Consider the following 15,191-nt stretch of genomic DNA (forward strand, 5'->3'; position numbering starts at 1 on the left):
GGGGGAGGCGGCGGCGGCGGCGGCGGCGGGGGGGAGCGCCGCGCTGCCGCCGCTGTCACCTGCGGCCGCCGCGCCGCGCCGCCGCCGCCGCCGCCGCCATGCCCGCGCCCCCGCCTACAGGCCGCCGCCGCCGCCGGCCGCCGCGCCGCCTCGGCCCCGCTCCCGCTCCCCGCCCCGGCCGCGGAGCGCCGGCCGCCGCTCGGGGGCATGCCCCGGGCCCGCTCACTCGGCTTTCCGCTTCCCCGTCGGCTGCGCCAGCTGCCGGGCCGCGCCGCGCCCGCCGGGCCCCATTGCCCTCAGTCTGTCGCCATCTTCGGCCGCGCCGCCAACACCTTGAGGAGCCGCGGCGCCCTGCGCCTGCGCGCCCGCCCGCGCCCCCCCCGCCGCCCGCCGCCCGTGCGCGGCCCCGGGCCCGCCGGCCGCCCGGCCCGGCAGGTGCCGTGGTGCTGAAGGACAGCTCCGCCCGCCGCCGGCCGCGCCGCGGGCAGCGCGCCCCGGGGAGCGCCGCGGGACCCCACCCTCGCCCGGGAGCCCCGCGGCTGTCCCGGCCTCGGCCCCGCTCGGGCCCCGTTGTGCCGCTACGGGACGGATCCTGCGCAGGGAGGGGTCGCGGGGCTCGCAGCCAACGACGAGGGACACGGTGCCCGCGGGGTCGTGGAGTCGCAAAACGTCCCGAGTCGGAAGGGACCCACGAGGTTCACCGAGTTCAACTCCTGTCCCTGCATAGGACAGCCCCAAAATTCACACCGTGTGGCCGTACAGTTCTCCCGTGGCAAACACACGCTGGACGTCCCCTCGGCGCTTGCTGCCTGCTCGTCCTCCGCCCCGACAGATCCAAAAAGAGCCCGAAACAATTCCATTTCTGGGTCACCAGGAGTGACATCTGAACAGGCAGTTGCTAAGAGGAAGCCAGCTTCCAGGGAACATCACTTCTTTGTCCCAAACCCTGTTTGCACCCCAACAGGGGTTTCTTGGGCAACTTAAATGAGAGACTACTGGCTTACTGGCAGCAAAAAACAGCTCTGCAACATGAAATCCTGCCCTGAGCAGAGCAGCAGGCAGAGCCTGCTCCGAGCTCCCTTCTCTGCCCATGAAGCCATCCTCACCTGGACACTAACCTGGCTGTGGGAACTGGTTCAAGTGTTCCTATGTCTGGGGTTTTCATCAAGCTCTGTCCCAAAGTGAACCAACTGTTTCATGCTGGAGCTGGTTGTCCGGGCTCCCCCAGGCTGACCCGGTTGGGATCCAGCAGGCACAGGGAAAGTCACCGGACGCTTTGTCCTTCTCCCATTTATCAGCCTGACCTGTGAGAAGAGCAAGCCCAGCGGGAAAGGGGAGCTCATACTCAACAGTTAGCTCTGCTCTAGCTGAGGCACTGAGGTGAGAAAATATCTGGTGTAGAGCCAGGAGAGGCTTTACAGCTGGAACGAACAAATGTTGAACATCACTGAGAGTGATATAAGGAAAACCACAACCCAGGCTGGAGACTGAGCCATGCTACAGCACCAGAGCACAGGGCAGAGCTTGGAGGCAGGTTCCCTCTGCCTCTTCCACCCCATCCCTTCCTGCTCCTTGCCCAGCTGGGGCAGAGATGCTGGAATAACTGAGCACGCTGTTCCTGCAGGTCTGGGGTTTCTCAGGTGGAGTTCCTTTCCTGGGACTGCCAGGGCCTGCCTTTTACCCACAGGATCCCATCAAGAATTGGGGCACTGGAGCCATTATTCTGGAAAGAAATACTGACTGTGCTCCCTCTGCATGTGCAATAAACCAGCTCTGATACCCCAGGCACAAATGCCTCGCTGCCTCGTGTGCAGTGTGGGAGCAGCTCCAGTGACCATGCTCTGCAGGCAGAGCTCTCTGGGGTGGGAAGCACAAAGCTGTGACCGCAGCAACTCCTGGCAGCTGGGAATGGAGCCGCATCCTGCTTTTTGGTGGGAAACTGAGGCACCAAGCACATGGAGACAAGCTCAAGCAGCCTGAGCATACTTGGTGCAGGCTCTGGACACACTGGCAGGGACCCCAGCTCCCTAAGCTGGGCTTGCTGGCCAAGGCACAGCAGTCTCTGGCCTCCAGTTTAGTCTTTCACACTCCTGACAGGCTGCGTTACCCAGGGGCTTTCACCTCCCCATGGTGAGGTGATGCTGTTTCAGCCCAGAGAGGTTTATGTTTCATGCTGTGCAAACCCAAAATTGCTCAGGGAGAGCTCTGCGGGCAGGAGCCCAGCAGTGTGTTGTCAGGGCTAAAAATTGCTACCAGAGCCCTCAAAGCCTTGCATACCCTGTTATGGCTGACACCAAGCCCCGATGTCCTTCAGCCCTGGCTGCTGGAGGCAGCTCCTTCCCTCCCAGTGCTCTGTGTGCCGGTGCTGGGAGGCTCAGCACAGGAGGGGACATGACATCCCCCGTTCCCAGAGCTGGGTTTAGTGGCTAGCCAAACCAAAGGCTAGCGGCCTCCCAGCTACCCCCAGTGCTCTAGGTGCTATTTCTGTCAGCAGAGGGGGGTGTTCTCTTCCTCCCATCTCCAGTGGGGGCCTGCTCTTCAAACCACTTCCATGCCTTTTCCTGCCTTTCTCCCCAAATCCCCACTGTTCCCATCCTATTTCAGCTTCTTCCCCAGCCAGAGGACTCTGCTTTCTTTCTGCCCCTGCACTCACCATGAGGTTGAGCTCAGCCCCAGCTTCCCTGCGTGCTCACACAGGGCTGTGATGGGAGCTCATCACTCCCACCCCCTTTGGGAGCAGTTCTCCACCTGCATCCTGCTCAGCATCACCCAGCTGAGAGGAGGCTGTGCCAACACTGCCCTGTTCGGTGACAGGCTCCGTTTCCAGGACACAGCGCTATTTCCACCTGGGAGTTTCCCCTTGCTGGGAAAACATTAACTGCTCCTCCCACTCGCTGCTCTCTCATTGTAAAAACAGCCGTCTACACATGACTGTTCAGGAAAGAACAGGTTTCCTTGCTCAGCCTTCCTTGGCTTTCTCTCCATTTACTGCTGCTACTGGTAATTCAAAGGACAGTGTGGTTTATGTTTTTCTTACACCAAGCAGAGAGGCACGGGCTCAGAAGTCTTCCCTGGGGAGCACTAGCACCCTTTGGGGATTTGTAGAGTTCCCCTCATTGCCTGATGCTAATCAGCTAGCTGACTAATGAGGCAGACCCTGGGATGGGGAAGGAAGTTGCCACCAGCGTCAGGCCAGTGTTTTCTTACCACACGCTGCAGCTGACAATGCTTGTCCTGGTCTTTGCAAAGGGCTCCCCACGATGTGCTTTTGTGGCATCTCAATGCTTTATTAATTATTAACTGCAAGAGGAGGCAGCCCAGGTGCCAGAAGAAGGAATGAGGAGGAGACCCCAGGCTCCAAGCAGCTTTCAGAAGCACCAGGGCAGAGACATCCCCAGGCAAAGCCAAAGCGCCTTGAAGAGATGCCAGGGGCCGACATGGCTGAGGTCTCGGGGATCCCCTAAGGGATTCCCCCAGTGCGGGGTGCTTTGCTGCAGCCAGAATGCAGCTGAGGTTGCAGAGAGAGGCCCTGAGAGCTCCCCAGCCACAGCAGCCCTTGCTCTGGTAGCAAGTAAATCAAGTGCAATCAGATGTAACAGCCAGAAGGTGGGGAAGTGGTGGATGAACCTCCTCCGCAGAGGCTGGGGAAGCTGTGCCTTGTGCCCAGGGTTTGCCACTTTGGTGTCAGACCTTGGGAGCCCCCTGCCCAACGTTGCCCATGGGACCCATTTGCTCTTGCCTGGGGGACGGCTGAGGCAGGGAGGGAGACTCAGGGGTCCCCTTCTCCAGGAGGACCCCCCTATCTCACCCACCAGCACTGCCCAAACCGCTCTCATTCACAAATCTTCATCACCCCTGGGCTGGCTCCATGCCCTCTCGACCTCGGTGGCCCTTGTTCAGCGCCACTTGGCTGCATTTCTAGACATACCCAGGATGATGTCAACAACATTCAGCCCTGCTTCTATACAGCCCTCCTGGGAAAGCCTGTGGACCACACAGCCGAGCTGCTGGCCGGACCTGCCAGGCTCCTTGGGCAAGGGCTCCTATTGCTTCAACTCCCAAACAATGGGTGCTGGCGGGAGCTCTCAGCTGGCCTCCAGGGTTGGTTTTCCCATCAGGTCCCACAGCTGGTGTCACCATTTCACCTCTCGGCACAGCCCCGTGCCGGGGGACCTGTGATACACAGGAGGAGGCTGCCTTGCGCCCCTTGCTGGGAATGGCCGCGTTCACATCCTGCTCCTCCTGGGGAAAAGGGGAGCTGCTGGGTGCAGCAAGCCAGGAGGGAGCCCATGGGACGGGGCTCCCAGGACCACCAGTGCTCCCAGAAGAGGGGATGCAATGGTGGTACCTTAACAAGAGCCTGTGCCACCGATGAATGTAGTTCACCAGCTGCCTGAGACCTCACACACCCATGTCGTGCCAGAGCAGCGCTGCACCCTCCTCCCGAGGGTACGGCTGAGCTCCCCGTCTCCCTGTTACCTGCCTCGTTCCCTGCCCTCTTGCTGGGACCTTTTCTTGCATTATTGATGAAGGAGGATTTAATTTTGGTTTTGGTGCAGGAGAAAGGCCATTTGGACGCTTCTCAGTGCCTCTCCTTTCTGCCTGCCCCACAGCTTTGCTGGGAGACTTTTGGCTGGGAACCCCTCGGACCCAGCATTGCCAGCTGCACAGGACAGTCCTCTCTGCCCAGTCTGTGCCAGTTGCTCAATCTGCAGCCTGGGCATCAAGGGGTGAAGCAGCCAGCCTGGCCCCAGACAGGTCTCTCCAGTAGGATAGAGTGGGGATGGACAGAGACCATGAACTTCATTGTCTTCCCAATGCTACTGCCCTCAGAGGAGGCACCTCCTGTGGGTGCTCCCCATGTGAACCCCAATCTGTGTCCATCCCACACTGGGTCCTGCCACCCTGTGCCCCAGTACAGGCCAGGGATCCCCACATCAGAGGGGAGCAGGGCTGCAGCACACTCTGCTCTCCCCGCAGACCTCCCCCCAATGCGTTTTCCATTGCTTCCCTGATGTTTCTTACCACCTCCTAGGAGAGACAGGGATGCACATGCTCCACCAGGGTCCCTACACTTACCTGGTGGGAGAGATCTCCAAGTCTCATCCTGTTTCAGGCTCCATCACACCATCCCCTGCATGCTGCCCCCCATGCTCCCCACCTGCTGTCCCCCACCATCAGATGGTCCTGGGTCCAAGGGTTGAGCAGAGTGGTGACAAAGGTGGCACAGCATGCCACGCCACGCGGCTCCAGCCTCTTGCAGCCCCATGTTGCTCCCAGCTGTGAGCACTCCGAGCGAGGGAGGGGAGCAGGGAGAGGGTTTTTACAGCCTACAAAAGCAGATGTTGCTAATTGAGCCTTTGAGCTGCATGCCAAGCCGTGGCATGGAGGCTCTGCCCGGGGTTTCAGAACGACTGCCAGGTCCGCTGGCTTTGAAGATGGTGGGGCTGGGAGGGGGGTGGCCCCGCATGCGTATCGGATCCGGCAGGCAGCCCACAGCCAGGCCGGGGGCTCATCCTGCTGGAGCAAAGACCTCTGGAGTGAGGGTCCTGGCACCTGTACCGCAGCCACGGCTGGGCCAGGGCAGGGCAATGCCTCAGTGTAGGAGGGAAGGTGGTACCTGCAGGCACTGGTGACTACTCTTTTCCCTTCTATTTTCTTTAACTGTTAAGGAAGAAGAAGCCCTTGGTAGTGATGGTGGGTCCTGGAGTTGCCTAGGGAGGAGAGAGGATCTGAACACCTGACTTGATCAGAGCATCCTCCCCATCAGCCTGGATGCTGGCCAGAACCCACAGCCCATAATAACAGGGCCACCCCCTGCTCCCCACACCCTCCCGTTTCCCTTTGCTCACCTTTCTGGACACACTCGGTTAGAGCCCCAGTTTATCTCACCAGTGCCCAACTCTAGCCAGGAAACTGGCCATGTTGGTGCTTTTGGTCCCTGCCGGCAGCAGTCACTGTCTGTCCCAGCAAGGTGAGCTGAGCATGAGCCATTCTCACTACAAAAAAGCCCTTGAGGTGCTGGAGCAAGTGGAGAGAAGGGAACAGAGCTGGTGAGGGGCTGGAGCACAAGCGTGATGGGAGCGGCTGAGGGACCTGGGGGGTTCAGCTGGAGAACAGGAGCTGAGGGGAGACCTTACCAGCTCAAGTTGCGCCAGGGGAGGTTGAGGTTGGATCTGGGCAACACTTTCTTCCCCAAAGGGCTGTGGGGCATTGGAACAGGCTGCCCAGGGCAGTGCTGGAGTCACCAGCCCTGGAGGGCTGGACAGATGGACATGAGGTTCTCAGGATATGGGGCAGTGCCAGGGGTGGGTTATGGTTGGACTCGATGATCTTGAAGGTCTCTACCAACCAAAACAATTCTATGGGGTCACCCGGGTGCAGACAGTCTCGCTGTGGCAGCAGATGTCACCAGGCATTCAGCAACAAGCAAGCCTCACCGTAGCATCTCCCCACTTGCTCTGGGCACCTTTTCTTCTTCTCCAGTGGGTCCAACACCAACACCGCCCTTTTCGGGGCTGGGCAGCCCCGCTGTGAGCTGTCTGCATTTTCCAAGGCGGCCTCTGCAAAAGCAGCCCGGAGCACCTCGGGGTCACCAGGGCGGAGGAGGGGGGTCCTGGCCGCACCGCTCGGTCCGGCCGGTGAGGAGCGGGCGGAGCCGGGATGGGGTGGAACGGGGAGGGGGGACAGGTCTCATCCCTGCCCACTTCGGGCAGCACGAGCCGTCCCCAGCGCTCTGCTGCCCCCCAGCGGGCCGCCCGCGCCCCTGCGCGCCCAGCCCTGCGCGGAGCTTTGCGGGGGCCGGTCTCCCGCACCCCGCTGTGCTCCGGGGCTGCCCCGCCTGCTCTGCAGGGGGCCGGAGTGCTCACCCCGCTCTGCAGTATCATTTTTGGCTCTTATTAAATAAAAGGCAAGGGGTGCTAGGGAAACGGTCCCAGGAGGAAAGGTAGAAACAAGGTTTTGCTGCACCACAGGAGGAATTCAGCAGCACCCAGTCAGGGTCCATCCAGATAGGGAACCAAAGCCTCCAGGAGCCAGGGACAAAGCCAGAGCTGGAGATGAACCAGGACGGGCACCCGCAGCCACCAGTTACCTGCACACTGAGGTCTATACTGGAGGCAGGTCAGAGACGGGCAAGTCCTCACCTGTGTGAGGAAGGGGGTGATGGCCCCAAGCTGAGCTTAAATAGAGGCACAGGCAGGTGTGGGGAGCTCCAGGTGAGGCTGCTGAGGACCTGACAGCCCCGCAGTGCCCCAGGGGCTCTGACAGCCCCGTCCCTCCACCCTCTCCACTCCCCCCTCACTCTTTTTCTCCTTTCCCCATCCATGTGCCTGTGCCAGCTCCACACACACTGTGCAGGCAGCTGCAGTGTCCCTCTGCCCACCCATCACCTGTGCCAGAAGAAAAACCTCCCCCAAAAAAGTGTAGAGACAGAGGTTAAGTTGGAGGTCAAAGAAGATTGCAGGCTGAAAAAGAGGCAAAGAAGAAGTTGGAGGCTGAAAAAAAGTGCTGGACAACAAAAAAGTGGTGATCAAAATAAAAGTGGTGGGCAAAACAGTTGGAGGCTGTGAAAATTGTAGGGGAGTCTGAGGCTGAAAGGGTCTGATGAATAGTGGAGGTCGTTGAGGAACAGGAGGCTGAGAAGGAGCGGGAGTCTAAAGAAAAAGTGGAGACCATTAAAAAGAGTAGCAGCTCATGAAAAGCTGAGGCCAAAGGGGGGTAGAAGACCACGAGAGAGGGGAAGGTGGGGAAAAAAATGTGAAAGGCAAAGAGTGGGATGCTGAATAAATAGCGGAGCCTCCAAAAATGTGGGAGGCTGGAAAGTGGGAAATGCGTCTTGGTGGGGCTCCCTCCTTGCCCGCCCTGCATGGCATTGCCCTGCCTGGCATTGCCCCGCCCGCCCGGCCCCGCGGCCCGTGTCATGGAGCCGGGCGTGCACTAGAGGACAGCCGAGCTCCACGCAAGAGCTTTGGGCAGGAGCCGCAGCAAACCCTGCCCTGCCCGCCAGCACCCTGCCCGCCAGCACCCTGTCTGCCAGCACCCTGCCCGCCAGCACCCTGCCCGCCAGCCGGCACCCCCAGCCCGCAAACACCCTGCCCATGCGCTCCCTGCAGCCCCGAGCATCCCCACAGCCCGCAGCATCCCCACAGCCCGCAGCATCCCCACAGCCCCAAGCATCCTCACAGCCCCAAGCATCCTCACAGCCCTGAGCATCCCCACAGCCCGGAGCATCCTCACAGCCCCAAGCATCCTCACAGCCCCAAGCATCCTCACAGCCCTGAGCATCCCCACAGCCCGGAGCATCCTTACAGCCTCAAGCATCCCTGCCAGTCTCAAGCTCTCTTCCAGCCCTGAGCATCCCTGCAGGCCAGAGAACCCCCAGCAGCCCCGAGCATCCCTGGCAGCATCCCTGGGTGGTGGATGAACCATCCCTGGAGACATCCCAGGCCAGGCTGGACGGGGCTCTGAGCAACCTGAGCTGGTGAAGATGTCCCTGCTCATGGCAGGGGGGGCACTGGGGAGCTGGGAAGGTCCCTTCAACCCAAACCGTCCTGTGATTCTATGACCTCTGATCCCTGGCAGCATCCTCCAGCCCTGCACACAGCCCAGCCTCTCACGGGGCTCCCAGATCTCCCAGACCTGATGGTCCTGGGGCCACTTGCTAAAACCCTGCTGAGTAAGTCATGGCAAAGGTGAAATTAGGGGAATTTGGTACTTCTGCTTGCACGTGGGGTTTAGAGATCCTTGTGGTTTATTTAAATCCAGAACTGGGTGCGTTACTTTGGAGGAAGCAGTTGTGAAGGTTCCCACTCACGGCTCTGCCCTGGAGCTGCTGCGGTTGCATAGTAAATATGGGAAATGTTCCCTTTCTCCTCAGTTTCAGGTCGGATGGGGTGGGGACCTCTGCGGGCTGGGGATCTGCAGCGGGCCCTGCTGCCAGCAGCTGCTGCTGCCTTAAAATTAAGGAAGAAGAGCAGGATCTGGGAGATCCCAACCGTGGTCTGTCCCTGCAGAGGTGGCTCCCGGCCCGTCCCAGGAGCAGCAGAGCCCGGCTGGAGCTGGAAAGTGTTTCCTGATGCTTAACCTCCATGTCACCCGGTCCTCCAGACGGACATGGGCACCTGTGTCCCCCCGTGCCGGCACCAGCCTGTCCCCTTCCCGCACACCCATCGCATCTTCCCTCCTCTGCTGCTCTTTTCCCCAGGCCATGCGGGGGACAGGTCCCCGTGCGTGGTGGCCCCTGTGGGGTGGGCAGGGTGGGGAGGGCCAGGGTGCACGGCCGCTGCTTGGGGTGAGCAGAGCAGCTGTGTTTACTTTCCATCTGCTGGAGGGGAAAAAACAGGGGAATTTTTTGTTGCTGTTGTTATTTCGTTTTATTTTTCTTGAGGCTTTGTGTGTCCTTCACCCGCCAGAAACCCTCATGTAAACATCCTGCGGTTTCACCAGGAGGAGAGAGCGTGGTGCTGGAGGAGGTGCCCTGGGGCTGCACCCCCACGCCCCCCCACCGTAGAGATGGGGGGCACAGGAGGGTGCTGACATCCCCTGGGTGGGGGCACAGGGAGCCCCATGGGTCCCCAAGAAAGCAGGAGCCACCAGGGCTGCAGCTTGCTGCCGGTGCCAGCCTTGGGCACAGCATCCGACAGCCAAACACCCTGCCGAAAACGGGGCAGGGGCTGCCAGGGGCTGTCCAGGCTGGCTGGGGGGTAAGGAGGGTGTCTGGGTGTTTTTGGGCAGGGGGGAAGCGAGAGGGGGTGTCCTGGGGGCAGCGGGTTGGGGTCCCCAGGGGAAGCCACCAGCCTGTGCGGCAGCTGCTGTATCTGTGCACAGAGGAGGTGGCGGCAGGTCTGAGAGGGGGTTTGGAGGTCGGCAGGAACATAACCCCCCCCAAACCTCATTGCACAGCTCAATCTCCCTCCATCCATCAGAAGCGCCTCGGGTGCCACCTCCTTGCTGTACTCTCAACACCCTGCCACCTCCCTCCATGTCAGAGCCAGGGCAGCGGCTCCGCGTCATGTCATTCCCAGGGCAGGGGACGCAGGGGACATGGGAGACACAGGGGACACGGGGGACACGGGGCAGGCGGCTGCAGCACTGGTGGCAGACGGCTCCAGAAGAATGCAGTCAATCGCTTCCTAAAGATTTGTGAGCCCTCCCGCTGTGCCTGTGCGGGAGGCGAAGGGAAGGTCCTCAGCACACACCACCGTCTCTGCCAAGGCTTAATCAGCAGGTTTGTTCCGAGTTGTGGCCAGCCTGATTAATCCAGGCTGTCTCTGCTGGGATGCTGATTTCAGAGCCTGCTGCTGAGAGCAAATTTCTGGCTATTATGCACAGAAAATTGTTCAGGTTCTGGCTGAATTATTGGTGTCCTGGGAAATGGAGCAATACCTCAGTGGGACCGATGCTAATGGCTTGCGGTGGTGCTGATGCTCCTCTGTGGGTGTCAGAAGGGCTCAAGGGGCCTGGGACAAACCCCAGGGCTTGGAGACACATCAGTCCTGCCAGGAGAGATGAGCCCCACTGCTGGCCCAGAGCATCGTTGTCTCCAGTGAGGAGGAGAGGAAGCGTCTGACTTGAAAGGAAACATCACCCTCCCGACCCCTGCGCTCGGGCCAACTCTTGACTCATTTAACATCATCCCCTTCTTGGCCAAGGGAATTTGGACGAGCGCGCTCAGGCGCTGCCGTAGCCCAGCTGCCTTCGCTCCTCGCGCCCCGCGGAGGGGCCGGGTGAGCAGCCCCAGCGCCCGGGCCAGGTTTGGTGGTGGCTTTGGCTTTGTTTACGCTGCAGCTTCGGCTCTGGCTGGAGTTTGTTAAGGGGTCAGGCTGATTGGGTTGTTTTCCTGTACTTTACAATTTCCTATGTGGTACTTTAATAGACGTTAGGGCGCCTACAGCTACAGAGAGGCACTCTATTTTATTTTAGAAATGGAGGTAAGTAAAGAAATAAATGCACTCAGGCATTGCCTCCCCCTGCCCAGCCGCCTCGCTCACTCACTATCTCTCTGCAGTCCCTCACCAGTTTCCTCTGGCTTGGGGGAACCTTGTTTAAACCAACCGCAATATATTTTTAACGAGGACTGTTAATTAGCCCTGGCCCCAGCCTGCTGCGCGCGGCTTCCTCGAAGCCAGGGCTCTCCGGAGCTGCTCAACGGAGCCTCTTTCCTTGGTGCAGACACCAAGATCTGAGAATCTTAGAATCATAGAATGGTTTGGGTTGAAGGGACCTTCCCAGCTCCCCAGTGCCCCCCCTGCCATGACAGGGACATCGTCACCAGCTCAGGGTGCTCAGAGCCCGTCCAGCCTGGCCTGGGATGTCTCAGGGATGGTTCATCCACCACCTCTCTGGGTACCTGGGCCAGGCTCTCACCACCCTCGGGGGCAACTATTTCTTCCTCATGTCTGGATGAGCACCAAGCAAGTGGCTTTAAGCTCTTCCCTGGAGGATGCTCCTCTGGGAAGGGTCTTGCTGGGATCGGATGGAGGAGCCCAGGAGGGATGAGGAGGACCCGGGCGTCTTGCTGGCTCACCCCCGGGCACTCGCTGCTCTCCTCTCCACCACTGCACGTTTAATCCAGGACAGCCGTGCCAGCCCTGTGCCCATGTCCTGCCCCAGCCCCGGGTCCTGTCCTGCTGCACCTCTCCGAGGCGAAGCCATTGCCAGTTCTGCAGCTCTGGCAGCAGCTCTGAGCCGGGCGGAGGTGACACCGTTGTGATGGATGGACTTGCCAAACCCACCAAAAACCATCACTGCTCCATTCAACGCTGGTACAAACCGCTGCGACGAGCAGGAGGTGGTGTGTGTCTGAAGGGCAGGTCCCCATCGCCGCTGGGGTGACGTGTCCCCCATGGCACAGTGGGTGCCCACGTACCCGCTGGCATCCTGCTGGCAGCTGCCGCCCGGGGACCTGCCGCTGGCACTTGGTTTTGCACAAAGAGCCGGGCTGGTGTGCTGATAAGGTGCCAGCGGTGCCTTTCTCTGGGCCTTTCCCTGCTCTCCCTGGCCCTGAGGACAAACATTCCTGGCATATTTGTCATGTTCGGCTCAATACAGCATCCTTCAGAAAAGAAAAAAAATCAAATAAAAGAAAATCCGGTTCTTCCACTGCTCCCTTTAACGTTCTTTTACACTCAAGCTTTTTAATTCCAGCCCTGAATAACACTCCTTATGGGGAGGCCTGAAAAGCTGCAGCCGGTGCAGGGGTGGCAGGGGCCGTGGGGGGTGCGGGGTGAGCCCCGTGTGCTGTCCCTGCTCCCAGCACCCATGGGGACCCTCCTGCCACCAGCCCCGGGGCCTGGGGACCTGGAGGTGCCACGGGGCTGCGCTGGGCAGGTGCCCATGGGGCTGGCATGTGGCGGGGACGTGGGAAGGGTGGCACTGGGTGGCCTTAAACTAGACCTGGGGCTGACAAACAAGAGGGTTTCACATGTGCGTTTTTATTGGGGTGAACCAAGGAGCACCTTGGTCCCAAGGATGCTCCATCAGCCCTGGTGCCCGGGGTGCTGAGCTGGGGTGGTGGCACCGGCACTGTCACCCTGCGGCCAAGCACTCGTGGGAGCCGTGTGTTGGTCCCCAGAACAGCCGCTCTTCTCTTTACCTTCACCTTGTCCACGTCTCTCCTCTCTCCCTGCCTCACCCACCACCCTCCTTTTGTGCCTTTCCTTCCACCAAATCACTAAAAACACCACCCTGCACGCCTATAAGTATTGCTTTTTGAGACTGAAGCTTTGGTAGCAGGCGAGTTTCCACAGCTCAGGGCACCAGACAGTGGCAAAGTCCTGCAATAAATCACCTTTTTGGCCGCCCATTCCCTGGCAGCCCGAGCCCGCTCGCCCTGCCCGTGCCGCGGCTTGCTCCTTTTCAAAGGACACCTGGCTACGGGGGCGAGCAGGACGCGGCTTCAGAGAGCTCTCCCAGCTTGGGAAAAAGCCTCCCAGGCTCTTCCCCAGCTGTTTGCCTCCCCAGACTCGGGGATCAGACCGTGCCGCTGGCGCGCTGCCTCCCCACCGCGCTCCGGCCCGGCTCCGCCGCGGACACACAGCCAACCCGGGCGCTGCTGGGGGCAGGTTGGCTGGGGTGGGGATCCCCCCACACGGGGTCTGGGATGGGGTGGCAGGGCGGGGGGCAGCTGGCCGCAATGCGCTGCCAGGGCCAGGTGATGCTCCCTTCTTTCCCACTCCCTCCCCTTTATTCTCCCCCAGAGGAAAGTGATGTTTTTGGAGAAGAATGAAAGGAAAGTCAGGGAACGCTCGCTGTGCTAATTCTGTCAGGGAGCCAAGGAATATGAAGTGCCCCTTTGTTTTTTGGGGTTTTTTTTTTGAGCAATTATCCTCCACAATTTGACTTTTTTTTTTGTATCTCCATGCACGTAGAACTGGTGATTATATCCTCCCTTATCTGTGGGGAGCCTGCTCTCTGCACCCCCTGCACTCCCACCTCTCTCGCCCCAGCAGTGAGTCAGAAAGGTCCAGAACATCCCTAAAATCCGTCCTGAGCACGGGGGTTTGCTCAGAGCAGTTTCTGACCTGAGCGTTGCGGCTCTCACCCTGTTGCCATCACCCCGTCCTTGGCCCGGGCTGCACCAGCCGCCCTCTGCCCTTAAAGGAATTTACCCCACCCGGGGTTTTATGACTATTTAAACACATGAAGCTCCACCTGCTCGAGGCCGGAGCCGTGCAGAGGCCGAGCAGCTGCACCCCCCGTCCCGTGCACGCCCTGCACCCCATTTCCCGCAGCCTGGCCCCACACGGGCTCTTGCGGTATCGTTCAACACCAGGTCTTGGCAGCAGCACCGAGTGGCCGGTGCCCTGGTCCTGCTTTGCAATTTTGCCTCCCAAAGGCTTCAATTTGACAGAAGAAGTTCGCAGCTTCTCCCTGCGCTGCGGGGTGGGGTGTGTATGTCCCCTGTCCCTGGCAGAGGACATGGGGACAGGGCTCGTGATGGTTCTGCATCCCCCTCCTTCGGTCGCCCCCACACTTGGCTCTCCACCAGAGGCTCTTTCTGCAGCACCTTTGTGAGCCAAGGGCTCCCTGAGACATCGCTTATCTCTCTGCAGGGCTGGCAGATTTTACGAGGGGCTTTTCTTTAAGACGCAGAGCAAATCTGTTGCTGATGAGGGGGCTGGAATGTGACAGGTACAGCGGGTGCTGCAGGCGCCAGCCCAGCCTGGTGGCACAGGTCCAGGGTCCTCTCCATGGTGCCACCAGCGTACAGCGTGGCACCGGGAATAGCCACCAAATTAGAGCATGCCTGGGTTTGCTGGCTGAAGATTCAGCAGCCCTCGCATCCATATCCCACAGAATGGGCTCAGGATCTCCACGTGCACAGAAATCAGAGCAGCTTAAGCTGGAGCTCTCCATGTGTCCCTGTGCAGGGTCCAGCCACGGGGTTTTGGCCGGGGAAGCCACAGCAGGATAAACAAATCTGGGCTCTCCAGGCTCTGAGAGCATCACAGAACCCCCTTCCTGCATCCCCCTGCAGCTGCAGCTGCCTCCGCCTCGCAGAGCCCCGGGTGGGCCGGTAAACACTGCTGGCGGTCCGTAAACAGGCAAACCGGGACGGGAGCCGTCGCATCCGTCCCCGGGCCGGGGGCAGCCGGGGGGGGCAGCGGTGCTGGGGGTGGAGTGTCCAGTTCCTGCTCCCACCATCCCGCACCCCCGAGCTCCCCGAATGGGAGGATGTGCAGATGCTCCGTGTTCGCCGCACGTGCAGCCGGGGTGGTTGTGCCTCCCTTTTCTCCCGAAGGAAGGATGGAAAGCAGCATCTGTGAAAGCTGCTGCTGAAAAAAAAACAAAACCACAAGAAATCTGTGGCTTAAATTTGATTTTTATACATGTCTGAAAGGGCTCTGTACAAACTTGGAGCTGGTGATCCTGTGCAAACTCTAATGGGAGCTCCTGCGATTCTGGGGAATCCTGTAGCCATTCTACAGGACATTTTGTCCCCAGTGGGTGCAGGGGGTCTGGGAGCTGATGGGGCCGCAAGCAGACAGGGCTGCACCCCGCACACCCATTTCTGCACAAAGCAACTTATTTCCTTATCAGAAACGACCTGGCCGAGCCCCAGGGAGCTGTTTCAGCTCAAATGAAGGAGCTGACAGTTCCGTGAGCTGGGGGTCTCCTGGCGGAGGGCAGCAGGGGGGACACGCCGGGGTTTGGCTGCTCCTGGGGAACATCTTTGCCTGACGCTTTAA

General features: G+C 60.1%; 1 protein-coding gene across 1 annotated transcript in view; it reads right to left on the reverse strand.

The window, feature by feature from the left end:
• The window catches only part of LOC309444091 (chromosome-associated kinesin KIF4-like), a 474,457-nt gene that overhangs the window by 202,873 nt on the left and 256,393 nt on the right, over positions 1–15,191 (reverse strand). The window lies entirely within an intron of this gene.

The sequence above is a fragment of the Streptopelia decaocto genome, assembly GCF_964273445.1.
Source record: "Streptopelia decaocto genome assembly, chromosome: 10".
NCBI lineage: Eukaryota > Metazoa > Chordata > Aves > Columbiformes > Columbidae > Streptopelia > Streptopelia decaocto.